General features: G+C 37.7%; 1 non-coding gene across 1 annotated transcript; it reads right to left on the bottom strand.

The window, feature by feature from the left end:
- Window positions 1-2,183: 2,183 nt before the first annotated feature.
- Window positions 2,184-2,290, bottom strand: LOC121204299 (small nucleolar RNA R71). The gene has a single exon (XR_005899227.1). It is a non-coding gene; the product is annotated as a small nucleolar RNA R71 (small nucleolar RNA).
- Between the last annotated feature and the right edge of the window lie 15,160 nt (window positions 2,291-17,450).

Below are 17,450 nucleotides of genomic sequence, written 5' to 3'. Positions count from 1 at the left end.
ACCTCTATGGCTACAGATTCAAACCTGCTACAACAGGTTGAACCCCTAGACTAGGTAATTGATCGACGCAGCCGCCAATGCGACTCTAAATAATAAAACACCTAAAGCGGTTTATGAGTTTATAAAGGAAATGTCACTGAATAATTATCAGTGGCAAGTTGATAAACCATAATTTATACATATTTTTACCCCATGCTTAACGCATTTTATGGATGATTTCGTATTAGAATTGGTGAATTCGATGCTCCTAACGCTTTAATTTCATGTTTTATACTTAGGAGAGCATAGGAGAGCAAAAGGAACGAGAAATGGGCCAAAAACGGAGAAAATGGGCCAAAGTATGAAATCAACACAGCCTGGACCTCCTCACACGGGCAAACCACACGGCTATGTCAATTTTGCAGTTTCGAAGCACGATTCACACAGGTGTGTCCCTGCCGAGCCCAAGTTGAGTACAATTCAGAAAAGGCTAATTTTGAGGGCTCTTAGGCATCCCAAAGCCTATAAATACACCCTAGAGGAGGAAGAAAAAGGAGACGGAGAATAAGGAGTAAGGAATTACTCCAAGGAAGCCGATTGATCCATCTAAGAAGCCGGATTTACCATCAAGACTGAAGATCTCCCCTCAATTTCCCCTTGAGGAGTTTTGGGTTTTCTTTATGTTTTGTATTTTTTATTAGTCTGAGATGTTTTCTTATTTAGTTATGAACTAAAACCCCTAAATACCTAAGGGGAATGAAACCTAAGATGAATCTTGTTATTATTTTCTGAATTGTATGATAAATATTTAACTTGTTCTTAATTATGTGTTATTAATTCTTGTTTTGATATCCCATGATACTGATTCAAGATAAGCTCTTATTCGGAGGAGGAATAGACCCTGTCTAAGAGTACATTTGTCATAATTAAGCGGAGTTGTTTACGCGCCTAGACATAGGGTGACAAGATTTTGTTTGATTAGGGTGAAACCTAATAAGGGGATCCATAGGTCGAGTTAATGCAACCCTAGGGTGTTAATTAGAGAAAGGTATCAATTGTTCAATCTAGGGATTAGACGTTATTAGTCTTGAATAGGGATAATAACATAACTTAGGGATCTCTACGGAACAAGTTAAATGAATAAATCGTCTGATTCAGATCCAGAATAACAAGTACCGTCTAGGTGGATTTTCCTTAGGTATTGTCTTAATTCAATTGTTTTCCAACAGTAATCCCCCAATTCTACTTTCTATGAGTTCTTAGTTTAGATAATTAGTTAGTTAAAACAAAACCTCTTTATTCTTAGGCTAGATAATAAAAAGACAGTCATTACTACTACTTTTAGTTTCTTTGGCTTCGACGATCCGGTCTTGCTAAAACTATACTACTGTTTGATAGGTACACTTGCTTACATTGTGATAATAGTTAGTTCAAGAACGAGTAAGTATAAATATTTAAAACCTATCACGAAATAACGCGATCAAGTTTTTGGCGCCATTGTCGGGGAGATAAGATATTAGGAATGCTCAATTTTTATTACTTTAGCCATTTATTTTTCTTGCACTTTAATTTATTATTATTATTATTTATTAATTTACTTTTTCCTTCTTTTGGCAGGTTTTTATAGTTTATAACTAAAAGAAACTCGTCAGGACCACTACTTTTTGACGAAGAAATCGATCGCACGATTTGCAGAAACCAAAGAGAAATAAGGCGAAGCTGAAGATACATAGAGAACGAGCAAGAAGACGATACTCAACCCCCAACCGAAGAGATGGCTGAAAACCAAGACAATCAGCTACCTCCTGCAATTGCGGCTAATCAAAATCCTGCTCCACGCACTATGTATGATTATGCTATACCTTATTTAACAGGAACTGAATCAAGCATAGTTAGACCTGCTGTAGCTACAAATACTTTTGAATTAAAACCTAACATTATTCAAATGATACAACAATTTGTTCAATTTGATGGTTTGCAGGATGAGGATCCCAACGTTCATTTAGCCAACTTCTTAGAACTATACGATACATTTAAAATCAATGGCGTTTCTGATGATGCCATACGTCTTCGGTTATTTCTCTTTTCATTAAGGAACAAAGCTAAACAGTGGTTTAACTCGTTACCACGAGGGTCAATTACTACTTGGGAACAAATGACCAAAAATTTTGTTACTAAAATATTTTCCGCCGGCTAAAACGGCTAAATTACGTAATGATATCTCTTCTTTTGTGCAGATAGATTTAGAAACACTCTACGATACATGGGAGAGATACAAGGACTTACTGAGAAGGTGCCCTCACCATGGGTTACCACTTTGGCTCCAAGTTCAAACATTCCATAATGGTCTAAATCCTTCGACTCGGCAAATGGCTGACGTAGCTGCTGGAGCAACCATCAACAATAAAACACTTGAAGATGCTTATGAGTTCATAGAAGAGATGTCACTGAATAACTATCAGTGGCAAGTCATGAGGACAAAGCCAACGAAAACAGCTGACGTTTATAACGTTGATTCGGTCACTATGGTCTCTAATCAGGTAGAACTCTTGAATAAGAAAATTGATGGTTTTCTTAGTTCTTCACAGGTTCACCCAGTAATGCAGTGCGAAGCAAGTGGAGGTGGAACAAGCCATTCGGAATACCAACCTTATGGCCACAACATGGATAACGAGCAATTAAATTATGTGGGTAATAATCCTCGACCTCAAAACAATCTATATAGTAACACTTACAATGCAGGTTGGAGGAACCATCCCAATTTCTCGTGGGGCAGTCAAAGAAATCAAAGACCACAACATCCTCCGAGTTTTCAACAACCACCCTACCAACAGGAAAAGAAGCCGAACCTTAAAGAGATGCTCTCAAAGTTTATATCGGTGTTAGAAACCCGTTTTCAGAATGCCGAGACAACACTTAAAAATCAACAAGCGTCAATCCAATGGCTCAAAACTCAGATAGGCCAGTTTTCCAAGGGAACAGCTCAACGCGATTAATGTTCAAGATGAAGAAGGAGTTGTTAAGTTTGCCAGAACCGAGGCAAGAAACTGTGGTAAGCAAAGGTCAAGGTGAGGTGGATCACAATAAAAACAAAATGGTTCATGTCAAATATGAACCTCGTGTGCGATACCCCAACGCGATAAGGAAAGACTGCTCAGATGAACAATTTGGTAAATTCCTTAAACTCTTAAAAAAATTGCACATTAACTTACCGTTTATTGAAGCGCTATCGAGATGCCAAATGCAATGAAATTTTTAAAGGAGCTTTTAGCAAATAAGCGGAAGTTGGACGACGCGTCACATGTGGAGCTAAACGTAGTGTGCTCAACTATTTTGCAAAATAAGCTACCAAACAAACTAAAAGATCCAGGGAGTTTTACGATTCCTTGTTTAATTAGTAGTTTAGATGTTAGTAATGCGTTAGCTGATTTAGGGGCTAGTATCAATGTCATGCCTTACAAAATGTTTAAGCAACTAGACCTCGGGAAATCCAAATAGAATAGGATGAGCATTCAATTAGCAGATAAAACTATAAGATTCCCTAGGGGTATTATTGAAGATGTCCTAGTTAAAATCGATAAATTCATATTTCCCGTTGACTTCATTGTTCTAGACATAGAGGAGGATAGCAACACTCCTTTAATTTTAGGAAGGCCCTTTTTAGCAACTGCTAAAACGATTATTAATGTTGGCACAGGTGAACTCACACTCCGTGTGGGAGATGAAACAATCACCCTTTAAACTCGCAATTCTGGCAACACATCGGGAATTGAAGGTGATCGTTTAACCCATTCTACTAAAGCTGAAAATATAATACAACCTACTTTATAGGAAATGATTCTGAAGAAAGCACACGAGTCATTCTCAGGCAATAGTAGAGGACCTGTTCATGAAGATCGAAGATTACAAATCGAGGAGCTAGATGAATGGCGGACGCATAAACTGAGAACACCCGACAAACCGAATCTACTACAGAACGAGCTCAATACCTTTCCAAATCAACTTAAGATTGGAGATAGAGTCTTATTAGATGCTGCAGATCACCACATTGTCACTACCACACTGAATGAAGAAATCTCTCTTATGGTACTCAGCATTTTCCCATTTGGTACGGTCGAGGTGAGTCATCCCAAGTTTGGCACTTTTAAGGTAAACAACACCCGTTTAAAACCTTATTTTGATGAGATTAATAGCAGGAATGAGGAGTATAAACTCTTCAAACCACTATGATCATTCAACGGAGAGGTAAGTCGAGCTTAGACTATAAATAAACGCTTCTCGGGAGGCAACCCGAGCACTAACTGTATTAACTTCTTTAAAATTTAGTCTTCAACATCTAACTTACTAACGGAGCACTTGAATACAGGTTTTCCATAGGGACACGGCCAAGAGCACGGGCATGCTTAGGGCCGTGTGAAAACAGGGCAAAGATGTCCCTAAACACGGGCTACAATAAAATGCTATGGTCGTGCGACATGGCTGTGGTCGAGCCTACCAAAACAACATAGCATGTGACATGCTCGTGTGGAAGACCCGTGGTTGAAACTAAGAAACTAGCACGGGCGTGCGACACGCCTGTGTCTAATACTTGTGGCCAAACCTGTCAAATTAACACAAGTGTGGGGCTTGCATATATGGGCGTGGGAGAAGCGAACGAAGCTAGTCACAGTCGTGCAACACGGCCGTATGAACCCACATGCCCAAGGTACATGGGCGTGGGATGAATTTTAGACGCACCCAAATAGGAAAAAGGTGAAACACACGGGCAAAAATTGGGGAACATGGGCGTGTGCCCTGGCTGTGTGGCCCAAAATCTATAAAATACCTTGCACTATTCACTTACTTCCTCATTCAAAAACCCTAACCCTAGCCGCTGCAAGTTCACACGGCCTCACTGCCACGTCCGTGCGCCGTTTCCCACTCCATTTTTGACACTCAATCTCTCTCCCTTAGCGTTTGTTTACTCCTTTCACTTCTATTTTACTTTTTTCTAATGCTTGTTATCAACATAATTTTCATTTCTTTTGAACTATTTTTAATTTTGCTCATTATTCTATCATTTAATTTGTATTCTTAGGTTAGTTATCATACTTTTCATGTTAAATCAAGTTCTTAGGAAAATCTCATACCCATGACATTACTATGCTCATCTCATGCTATTACCATGCCAATGTCTATCATTTAATTTGCATTCTTAGGTTAGTTATCATACATTTCGTGTTAAATGAGTTATTAGGAAAACCCCATACCCATGACATTACTATTCTCATTCTCATGATTCTTTTGGTTGAGTTTGCTTCATATTAGTAGTTTTGGCTGAAATAGTTAGTTCAAATTCATGACTTTTTTTTTTTACTTTTTCAAATTCATTTACCTATTATTATTATTATTCTTTATATTCAGGCTTATAATGTCATCTGCACGAGGAAAGAAGGTCGCTGTCCCTGCTTCGAAGAAGAAGAAGGGAGCGTCATCTTCCGCGGGTCCAACCACGGAAATTTTTCATCCTCTCCTTCAGTTCCCCCGAAGGCCCCAAAAAGAAATTTTCCAAATACTTCGGGCCCGACCTTTAATTACGTGCCGCTGCATCAACTGGGCTGCCGTAGAACAAGTTCAGTTGGCTGATGCGATTCGGGCCCTTCTAACCACTGACCCTTGGGAGCTGTTCTTTGGGATCATCGAACCAACATACCTTGAGCTCACGATGGAACTACGCTCAACGTTCCATCTTCAGACCGTAATGATGAACTACGATAATCCCGACACAGTCCAGTTTCGCCTAGGCCGGTTAGTTCGCCAGCTAAGCGTCCCCGAGTTCGGTGCTGCACTGGGCTTATATACGGAGAAGTTCAAGGAGGAGAATGACTTACATGCTCTCAACCGCCACATCCACCATTCTCTTTTATGGTGCTGGGACGCACTAGTACCAGGTGGGGCCAATTACAATCCCAGTCGCTCTAAGGCATCGGCTCTCCCTCCCTCTCTAAGGTACGTACACGCCATTTTGGCCCACATAATTACAAGGAGGCGAGAGAGCACTGGCCTCGTCAACACTCACGACGCCTACTTCTTAGGGTGTATGTCGCACGGGCACGTCATCGACCTTGCCTATTTCATCGCCCTCGTGATTCAGCACCAAACAGAGCGGTATAGGAAGGGGGTCATCTCCATTGGCCCCTATGTTACTCGTTTGGCTCGGCACTTCGGGCTCCTCAGCACCGTGGCCCAAGAATCATCCCTTACCCTCATCGGCCAGATGTCTCCACAAGGCATCTCGAGCATGCTTAGCATGAGGATGATTGAAAAGCACCGAAGAACCTACCCCCCCAATATCGTCTCACCCAATCTACCGAGGATGATGCCTACGAGGACATTCCTGATGATGTCCCCCCACAGCACGAGGACCCACCGACTCAGCCACCACCACCCTCTTGTCCAGTTCATGCGGCGGCTTCATATGCTGACATCTCTGAGCGCCTCACTCGATTTGAGTAGCAGTGTTTTCAACGATTTGACAACATTGATACTACTCTACAACAGATTTGTCAGTACCTCCACATCTCATCGCCAGTCCCACCTCGCGAACCATCCAACAATGAAAATATTTAAAAACATTTATTTATTATTTTATGTTTTTAATTTTTATTAAAACTACTTTTTATTTTTAATTTTAGTAGATTTTAGAATTTTATTTTTAATTATCAATTTCAGTTATTTCTTTATGAGTAATTATTTTTCCTTATATCTCCTAAAAAGTCCCTTATTTTATCACAGTTATATAGAGCTCTTAAGCTCATCATCGCATAAGAACTAAAAAACTCCACTGGGAAAGGTTCTTCACGACTGCCATGTCCTGATCAACCATGACCATAGCTACCACTAGATATAATATTCTTTTGGCACAGGACTTATGGACTAATGAACCTCTACGACCATAGGAGTATCCTCCTCCACTCTCGAACCAATTACTCTCCAAAACTCCAGTTCGAGGAATTCATCATACAGGAAGTTTCACTTCTCCCCCTATCTTATTTTTATACTCTAATGTCTATCTTTGTACGTTGAGGGCAATGTACATCTTAAGTGTGGGGGGTATTTATTTCATTATCAGAAAAATCCTTGAATAACTGCCTTGTTCTCTTGAAAAGCTCTCATATCATATTTAGGATAAATTTTGATTGATCTATGATTTTTATTGATATATCTTGAATTACAACATAGGCAATTATGCATTGATGGTTTAAACTTTAAGACATTAGAGAATCAAGCATGATTAGTTGATTTTAAAGAAGTTAAAATCTTAGGTTGTTTCCCCAAAGTTTAGGTATTACTTTGAGTTGGAATTCACAAGTTTTAAACATCAAAAAGCCGTAATTTTTGTGAGATGTTTGAGCCTTTTGAGCATCTATTAATTCTTTCATGCTCACTTTTATTATTGCTTTGAGTGCGTCAGTATTGAACTGTTATTCTAGAACTTGCTTCATTATGCATGTCGAGACCACGCCATTTGATTTGATATGTCAAAATGATTAAGGCACTTAGGATTAACCCACTCATGCCATGAAAAGCCTACCTCCACGATTAACCGCTAGTAAACCCCCTTGAGCCTAACAAGCCATTTCTTGTATTACCCTTAATATTAACCCTTAACCCATTATTGTTGAAATCCCCTAAATTAATCCCTATTTTTATCGAGATTTAAGTTGAATAAATTGATTAGCTATTCTTGTTCTTAATAGTTAGTTTATGTTATTTAACTTGTTCTTAAAAAAAAATTATGTATACACATTAGTAATTCCATTTTCTGAGAAGAAGCTCTGTTGTACGCAAGTGATGAATAACTCTTTTTCTAGTTAGGCAATTTTTCAATTCAATCTCGATTCTAACCCTTTCTTTCAGCTTGTGACCACACCCCCTAACCAAGCCTCATTACAACCTTTTAAAGACCTTTTGATTGATGTATCATCTTAAATTATAGTGGTGGGGATTTGATTTTCATGTAAGCCTATGGTAATGACTTTTCATTATTGACTATTGAGTGCTTCATTTATTGTCCTTAAACACCTCGAGTGATTTGAGTGAATCTTTAGTGAGGATATGAAACTCTGTGATATTCTGAATCGAAGGTAATTACTTAGATGAGGGGAGACACCTATGTTTTTGGAATAAAATGCTCAACTTTGAATGTTTGAAACTTTTATGTTCTCTTAGTTGAATTCTCAATGTATGATTACCTATGGATTAATTTGAGATATTATTGATAGAAATTATAAGTTGAGAATTTTGCTTAAGGACAAGCAAATGCTTAAGTGTGGGGGTATTTAATAAATTGTAATTTATACATATTTTTACCCCATGCTTAATGCATTTTATGGATGATTTCCTATTAGAATTGGTGAATTCGATGCTCCTAATGCTTTAATTTCATGTTTTATACTTAGGAGAGTATAGGAGAGCAAAATGAACGAGAAACGGGCCAAAAACAGAGAAAATGGGACAAAGTACGAAATCAACACGACCTGGACCTCCTCACACGGGCAAACCACACAGCCGTGTCAATTTGGCAGTTTCGAAGCATGGTTCACACGGGCGTGTCCCTACCAAGCCCAAGTTGAGTCTAATTCGGAAAAGGCCAATTTTGAGGGCTCTTGGGCATCCCAAAGCCTATAAATACACCCTAGAGGAGGAAGAAAAGGGAGACGGAGAATAGGGAGTAAGGAATTACTCCAAGGAAGCCGATTGATCCATCTCAGAAGTCGGATTCACCATTAATACTGAAGATCTCCCCTCAATTTCCCCTTCAGGAGTTTTGGGTTTTCTTTATGTTTTGTATTTTTTATTATTCTGAGATGTTTTCTTATTTAGTTATGAACTAAAACCCCTAAATACCTAAGGGGAATGAAACCTAAGACGAATCTTGTTATTATTTTCTGAATTGTATGATAAATATTCAACTTGTTCTTAATTATGTGTTCTTAGTTCTTGTTTTGATATCCCAGAATACTGATTCAAGATAATCTCTTATTCGGAGGAGGAATAGATCCTCTCTAAGAGTACATTTTTCATAATTAAGCGGAGTTGTTTGCGCACCTAGACATAGGGTGACAAGATTTTGCCGGATTAGGGAGAAACCTAATAAGGGGATCCATAGATCGAGTTAATGCAACCCTAGGGTGTTAATTAGAGAAAGGTATCAATTATTCAATTTAGGGATTAGACGTTATCAGTCTTGAGTAGGGATAATAACATAACTTAGGGATCTCTACGAAACAAGTTAAATGAATAAATCATCCGATTCGGAGCCAGAATAACAAGTACCGTCTAGGTGGATTTTTTCTTAGGTATTGTCTTAATTCAATCGTTTTCCAAAAGTAATCCCCCAATTCTACTTTTTGTGAGTTCTTAGTTTAGATAATTAGTTAGTTAAAACAAAACCTCTTTATTCTTACGCTAGATAATAAAAAGACAGACATTACTAGTACTTTTAGATTCTTTGGGTTCGACAATCCAGTCTTGCTAAAACTATACTACTGTTAGATAGGTACACTTGCCTACAACGTGATAATAGTTAGTTCAAGAATGAGTAAGTATAAATATTTAAAACCTATCATGAAATAACGCGATCACAAGTCATGAGATCGAAGCCAATGAAAGCAATCAGTGTTTTTAACGTAGATGTGGTCACCATGTTATCGAATCAGGTAGAACTTTTGAATAAATTGATTGATAGTTTATATGGTTCTACGCAGGTGATGCAATGCGGCACAAATGGAAGAGGGATGAACAATCCAAAACATCGATCCTACAACCCTAGCACAGAGAGCGAACAAGTAAACTATATGGGTAATAATTCTAGACCTCAGAATAATCCCTATAGTAACACTTATAATACAGGTTGGAGGAACCATCCCAATTTCTCGTGGGGTGGTCAAGGAAATCAAAGACCACAAACCCCTCCAGGCTTTCAAAAATAACCATACTAGCAAGAGAAGAAGTTGAACCTTGAGGAGATGCTGACGAAGTTTATTTCAGTGTTAGAAACCCATTTCTAAAACACCGAAACAACACTTAAAAATAAACAAGCATCAATTTAAGGGCTCGAGAATAAAAAAGGTCAGCTTACTAAGCTGATTTCAGAAAGACCATAAGGTAGCTTACCCAACAACACCGAAACTAACTCAAGAGAACAACTTTATACAATTACGGTTCGAGATGAAGAAGGGTTAGTTGAACCTGAACCAGAACTAAGGCAAGAAAGTGTGGTAAGTCAAGGTAAGTTGAGGTAAGCGACAAAGAACAAAAATCGGTAAGGAGTATAAACCTCGTGTGCCATACCCAAATGTGACAAAGAAAGACCACGTAAATGAACAATATGGTAAATTTCTTAAACTTTTGAAAAAGTTGCATATTAACTTACCGTTTATTGAAGCTCTTTCATAGATGCCCAATTCGTAAAATTTTTAAAGGAGCTTTTGGCAAACAAACGGAAGTTAGATGATTCGTCAGACGTGGAGTTAAATGCAATTTGCTCAGCTATCTTGCAGAATAAACTGCCCAATAAGTTGAAAGATCCAGGGAGTTTTACTATTCCTTGTTGAATTGGTAGTTTAAGTGTTAATAATACTTTAGCTAATTTAGGGTGAGTATTAATGTCATGCCCTATAAAATGTTTAAACAACTTTAGGAAACCCAAACAAAGTAGGATGAGCATTCAATTGGCATATAAAACCATTAGATTTCCTAGGGGTATTGTTGAAGATGTACTTGTTAAAATTGATAAATTCATATTCCTAGTTGATTTTGTTGTTCTAGACATGGATGAGGATAGCGACATACCTTTAATTCTAGGTTGGCCCTTTTTAGTAACTGCTAGAACTATTAATTGATGTTGGTACAGGTGAATTGATACTTCGTGTAGGTGATGACACGATTAAACTCCGATCTCGCGATTCTCCTAAGATATCTAGTGATCGAGATGATTATACGAGTTCTGTTAATATAAGTAACATTGTGGCTTAACATTCTGTGCAAGAAAAACCTCAAAAGAATGTGATAGAGCCACAATCCAGCTTATATGACAAAAGTGGATCAACTCATGAAGAACGAAAGCTGCAGATCAATGAACTAGATGAATAGCAAACACATGTCAAGGAGAAACCGAGAATACACAATGCAGAGCCAAAGCAACGCCATGACGAGCATATAGATCAAAAGAACCACTTTAAGGTTGGGGACCAGGTAATTTTGGATTAAAAGACCCTCGAATCGCCATTTCAAAGCTTAATGTGAATGGAACAACTCCTTTTACGGTATTTAATGTCTCTCCATACAGTACAATAGAGGTAATGCATTCTGAATTCGACACTTTCAAGGTAAATATTACTCGACTTAAACATTATTTGAATAAAAGAATTGATAGCAAGGAAGAGGATTTTTGACTCCGCGAAGCACCGTGACCGTGCGAATACGAGGTAAGTCGAGCTTAGACTTTAAATGAGAGCTTATCGGGAGGCAACCTGAGTTCTAACTCTGTTAATTTCTTAATTTTATATCATAATATTTAAAAAATGGATTTTTAAAACCCACACAGCCTGAGACACACGAGCGTGTCCTTGGACGTGTGGATCTTTTGACTTAGTTTCAAAATTTAAAGAAAATCGACAGTGAGTTACACGATCTTGGCGTGTCCTTGGTGCTGGGATTTAATTTTTCCAAAAATTGACAAAGACACGGCCTAAAATAGTCCACATGGGCGTGTCTTAGGCCGTGTGAAACCTGGAGCTAAATTTTTCAAATTTAAAATGAGTCAGACAGTTACATGGGCACGGTACACGGCCGTGTGCGAGACATGGCCGTGCCACACAGGCATGGGAGAAGTGAAGGAGAATGCATAAAGCCATGCAACATAGCTGTGTGTACCATACGGCCTAGACATACGAGCGTGTCTGAGGCCGTGTGAAGACTGGGCATGTAGTGTTAAATCGTACACGAGTTAAAACAGAGCCACACGGCCGTGTGACATGGCCGTGTGGCCCAACACGGGCCTCACACGACCATGTCTCCCTTTTAAATCCCTAATTTCCTTTTATTTTTATTTTTGTTTTGTCTTCTTCTTCCACCCAATCCTAGTCACCGCTTCTATTTCCTTCTCTCATTCTGGCCACCATCGCCCCATTCCGTCGTCGTCTGCTCCACCGTCACCTTTCCGTTCTATTTTTTTCCTTTCTTCCATATTTCTTCTCCCTTCCGGCCTCAGCCCTCAGCCACCCAATCTCTCCTTCCTCATCTTTCTTCTCCCTCAATGAAACCTCACCCTCCACACACTATCGTCGAGCGTCAGCCCTACACCCGACTACCTCCTTCTCCCTCTTCCCTTCCCCTTCTAGCCTTTCAGCCCCGACCAACCAGCCACCCACTTGCCTGAACATCAGCACCTCCCTCACAGCCACTCCCTTCCCCCATCACGTACACGCACAACGCCCACCCGAACCACCGTCATTCCCTTTCTGGCTACTACCACCATCGCACCATTGGTCACCCACTATTCATTCATTCATTATTTTTGTTTTATTTTATTTATTTATTTGATTATTTGATTATCATTTAGTTTTATTTTATTCCTCTATTCTTCTAAGTATTATTATTTATTTTTTTATTTTGATTGTAGTTTGCTTTTTAGTTTTATGTATTATTTTTTTTATATTCTGTTCTATTGAATTTCTTATTATTAGTCTCAGTTCATTTGGTTTTATTTTCTTTCTGCACATTATTCTTAGTCTAGAAAAGTTTTTTTTTAGTAGTATCTTTAGTTTAATTTGATTTTCACAGACCTAGTATCATGTTTAGCATCATTTTTGTTTGGTTATAACTGCATCCTTTATCTTTTGGCATTTATATATGTTAATTCTTATTAATAGTCTGTTCACTAGTTATTCTCTTAATTTGTTTAGTTCTTGATGTTACCTTAGATTAGGGTATAAGATATTGGCTTGCATCTATTATGATGGTTCGTCCATTTAAAATATTTGATTGCTTTATTACAGATTTATTATGACGAACACACAAGGAAAATTTAAGGTCGTTGTCCCCGTTTCGAAAAAGAAGAAGGGCCCTAGAGCGACCTCCTCCTCGTGCGGATCCGCCAAGGCTCGCCACCCTTATCTCTGATTTGTGGCGGGACCTCAGGAAGATTTATATCAGCTCCTCCTAGCACGACCACTCGGTTTAGGTCACTGTATCGATTGGGCGGTGTTGGAGCTTACCTTGGAGTTTTGCGTGACGTTTCTTGTACAGCAGGTCATGACGGTTCATGACGAACTAGGTACCATTACATTTCACCTTTGTGGTTTGGTGCGCCAGATGAGTGTCCCCGAGTTCGGTGCTGCTATGAGACTCTACACGGAGGGATTTATGAGCACCGAGGACTTCCTTCGAATTCATCAGCATATCCACCACTCGCCATTAGGTTGTTGGACTGATCTTACAACTAGCCAGACACCATTTGATGCGAGTCGCTCGAAGGCGACTTCTCTTTCTCCAGCCTTACAGTACATTCACGGACTTTTAGCTCATACTTTGACAGGTCGGAGAGAGAGCACCGGGGTTGTTAGCACTCATGATGCTTATTTCCTATGGAGCATGGTGAACGGACATATATTTGATTTGGCATACTTCATCACTCTAGCCTTCCGCCATCAGATTGGCTGCCACAGGAAGGCCCCATTTGCTTAGGCCCTTACGTAACTCGCCTCACTTGACACTTTAGTCTACTCGACACACCAGAGCAGTCCTCTACACTGACACTAGTCGGCCAGATGTCCTCTCAGGGAATCTCGGGCATGATACATATGAGGATGATCGAGCGAGATCGTGGAGTGGATCCTCCAGAAAACAGATTGTTTCATTCTGACGCTCAGAATGAACTCGGAAACTTCATTGATGATGCTCCTCCCTATCACGAAGACCCACCACAGCCTCCACCATCGAGTCACCGACTTGTTCCTTCTATTGCTACTTTAGCAGACCTCACCGAGCAGTTCACTAGCTTTCGTCAGTACTGGGATCAGAGGTTTGACAGTATTGACGCAGCATTGCAGCAAATATGTTAGTATTTTCATATTTCATCTCCAGCACCGATGACTCACGATGCTGATACGTCTGATAATAAGGACCATTGAGTCTATTTATTTTGATGTTTATTTTTTTTAGTTTTTATTCTTATTTTTCTATTTATTTGTATTTTCCTAGACTTTTTTTCGCTTTTGCATTTTGAACTATATTTTATTTATTATGCCTGTTTCTTTTTTTTAACCCTTTAATCTTTTTCAGCATTGTGTTTATTTTCTTATTAGCTGCTCAGAATCATGCATTACATCTACATTTATCTACAATTTCGCTTTTCACTATTCTGGGGATTTCATCCAATATTCAGGGCAGTTTCAATTCTCTCCCTCTCTTATGATATTTTGTTTCTACTATGTTTATTTTTGCTTGTACATTAATGACAATATACATCTTAAGTGTGGAGAGGTTATTTATATGATTATTAGAAATTCCTAAATTATGTCTTGTGTTCAATTAATTTTCTCATATTACTATTAGAATGAATTCTTATCGATTTGCGATTATCATTTATATACTTTAGATTAAATTAATAGATAATTGTGCATTGTTTGTTTAAAATTTAAGACATGAGAGAACCAAGCATGATAAGTTTATTTTCAGAATTAAAAATTGCTAGGTTGTTTCCCTAAATTGAGGTATTACCTTGAAGTTTGAGATTTGCAAGATTGATACCAAAAACCATAATTTTTTGTGAGATTTTGAGCCTTTAAAGCATACACTTTTCTTGCTCACTTTTTTATTGATTATGAGTATGTCAATATTGATTTGTTATTCTAGAACTTGCTTTGATTATGCATGTCGAGACGACACCCTTGATTTGATATACTGAGATGATAAAGGCACTTAGGTTTTAACCCACTTATCTTATAAAAAGCTTACCTTCATAATTAACCCTTAGTGAACCCCTTTGAGCCTAACAAACTGTTTCTTAATTTACCCATTAATATTAACCTATTAATCATTTTTTATTTGTTGACAATTGTTCTCATTTTATTTACTCCCTTTTTGTCGAGATTTGATTTGGTCAGTTGCCTAACTATGTTCTTTTGTTTCAGTTGTTAAATTATCTAGTATTATCCATTGTTCTAAAAAAAAGTGAAAAAAATACATATATGTTGATTATTACTAGTTCTATGTTATTTAAGCTTAAACAGTTAATTTCATATTTTGAGAAGAAGCTCGTGTTGTTCTTGATAATTTTCAATTGATGTAATTATTCAACATTAGTTTATTTTTCTAGTTTGACAGTTTATCAATTCGATCTTGGTTCTAACCCTTTTTTTAGCCTTTATCCACACCTTTAACCCAAGCCTCATTACAACCTATTAAAGACCTTTTGATTTGTGTATCATCTCATTATAGTGGTGGAGATTCGATTTTCATGCAAGCCTATGGTAATGACTTTTCATGTTTGACTATTGAGTGCTTATTTTTAAATCTTAAACACTTTGAGTGATTTGAGTGAATCTTTAGTGAGGATATCAATTCTTGACGATTTTTGAATTAAAGGTAATTACTTAGATAAGGGGAAATACATATGTTTTCATTCTTTAAAAAAGTTCAACATGGATTGCTTGTGTCTTTTGTGCTCTTTTAGTTGAATTATCAATGTGTGATTATTTGTGAATTATGATAAAACATTATCGATGAGAATTATAAGTTGAAAAAGATTAATTTTAATTGTGAGTTGAGGATTTTACTTGAGGACAAGCAAATGCTGAAGTGTGGGGATATTTGATAAACCATAAAAGTAACATGTGTTAATCCCATTCCTGATGCATTTTTGGATGATTTATCATATAAGTTAGTGAATTTGATGTTCCTAATCCTTTAATTTCATGTTTCTATACTTAGGTGAGCATAGGGGAGAAAAAGTAGCGGTAAACGGGCCAAAATCGAACAAAACGAGCTACTTTCAGGATCCACACAGCCAAGCCATTCCCACACTAGTTGAGCACACGCCCGTGTGAGCCACATGGGCTGGGCACCAGCCCATGAGCCAGCCCGTGTCGATATCGCTCCCTGTTTCCCAAACATGCAAAAAAAAGCTAATTTTTAGGGTTTCTGAGCATTCTAAAGTCTATAAATACACACTAGAAGAGGATCTAAGGGGGTACATAGAGTAGATAGAAGAAATTACTCGAAGAACACCATTGGAATCAACTAAGAAGCATGATCTCCTTCAAGATTGAAGATCTCAATTCAATTTCTCTAGAAGTTTTTGGGTTTCTTTATGTTTTGTTGTTTTCCTAATTTTGAGATGTTTTCCTCCCAAAGTATAAACTAAATTCCCTAGATACCAAGGGAAGATGAAACCTATGATTGGATCTTATTATTTGATTTTTTGGATTATATGATAAATACTTGTTCTTGTCCTCAATTATGTATGCTTATTTCTTACTTTAATATTTTCAGGATATTAATTCAAGTGTGATGTGCTTATTTCAGTGGAGCAAAAGTCCTTATTTAAGAGTAGATCTAGCATAATTGAGTGGAGTTACAAGCAGTCCTAGAAGTAGGACGACATAAATCTATCGAATTAGAGTCAAATCTAATAGGGGAATCCATAGATTGAGTAAATGTGACAATAGGGGTTTTAATTAGAAAGAGATTTCAATTAATCAACCTAGAGTCAGTTGTTCTTATTCTTAAAAGAGATATTAACATAATTTAGGGATTTATAAGGATCAAGGCAAGTGAATAAATTGTCTAATTCAGATTCAGAATAATAAGTGAAGTCTAGGTGGATTCTTTCTTGTGTAATGTCTTTCTCTTTGGTTATATTCTAGTATTTTCTCATTCTATTCTCTGTCGTGTTCTTATTAATAGTTTAGATAAATTTAGATTAAAAACATCCCCTTTAATTTAGAGGCTAAATAATAAAAAAATAGTAATTACTAGTACTTTTAGTCCTCATGGATACGATATTCCTGACTCACTATAGCTATACTACTATTCGATAGGTGCGCTTGCCTTTGTCGTGAGTTTAGTTAGTTTAGTGACTCACCAAACACCTCTTTTTGAGGTTATTCTAGAGTATAAATCTACAACAAAGAGTTAAAATGAGAAGGTAAATCATATGAGAAGGTTCAAACCCTAGGTTGAGTTTGAAAGATGCCTTTGAGAGCCTTTTTAAGAGAAAATAGTTGAAAGGGTAATGTAACAGGTGAATAGAGTGTTAAGTGGGATGATTTAGGATTTTTAAAGAGTAAGGGGGTTTAAAAACACGTGGGTCACATGGATATGACCCATTTTATTGTGACCCGGTATAGGTATTGTGATATCTAAGATTGAGTATCGCGATACCAAGAAAAATTTTGAAAATCCCCGTTTTCTAACTGTCAGCG

The sequence above is a fragment of the Gossypium hirsutum genome, chromosome A07, assembly GCF_007990345.1.
Source record: "Gossypium hirsutum isolate 1008001.06 chromosome A07, Gossypium_hirsutum_v2.1, whole genome shotgun sequence".
In the NCBI taxonomy this organism is placed as follows: Eukaryota; Viridiplantae; Streptophyta; class Magnoliopsida; order Malvales; family Malvaceae; genus Gossypium; species Gossypium hirsutum.
Note: the sequence above shows the minus strand (reverse complement) of the source record. Positions and strands in the feature narration are given on the sequence as shown.